This window comes from Guillardia theta, assembly GCF_000315625.1.
Source record: "Guillardia theta CCMP2712 unplaced genomic scaffold GUITHscaffold_64, whole genome shotgun sequence".
NCBI classification, from domain to species: domain Eukaryota; class Cryptophyceae; order Pyrenomonadales; family Geminigeraceae; genus Guillardia; species Guillardia theta.
In genome coordinates this window covers 59,627-59,972 of record NW_005434610.1, presented here as the reverse complement: position 1 = coordinate 59,972, position 346 = coordinate 59,627, and positions in this window count along the sequence as shown.

Genomic DNA, 346 nt, shown 5'->3' with positions numbered 1-346 from the left:
GGAGGAGGGAGGAGGGAGGAGGGAGGAGGGAGGAGGGAGGAGGGAGGAGGGAGGAGGGAGGAGGGAGGAGGGAGGAGGAGGAGAGAGGAGAGAGGAGGGAGACGAGACGGGGAGTGGAGGGGAGACAGAGGATGGGAGAAGAGGGGGGAGGGAGAGGGGAGAGAAGAAGGGAAGGGAAAGGGTGGGGTGACCAGTCTTTCTGTCTCCCTTCGTTGCAAATCTCCCAATCTTTCATTCTGTTCACAACGAGTCAACAACAAAGACAGGCACAAGGAGGCGCGAAGAGAGAGGAAGGAGGAGGACAGGGGGGGGGAGAAGACTTTGAGAGAGGGAAGGGGAGCCAAGG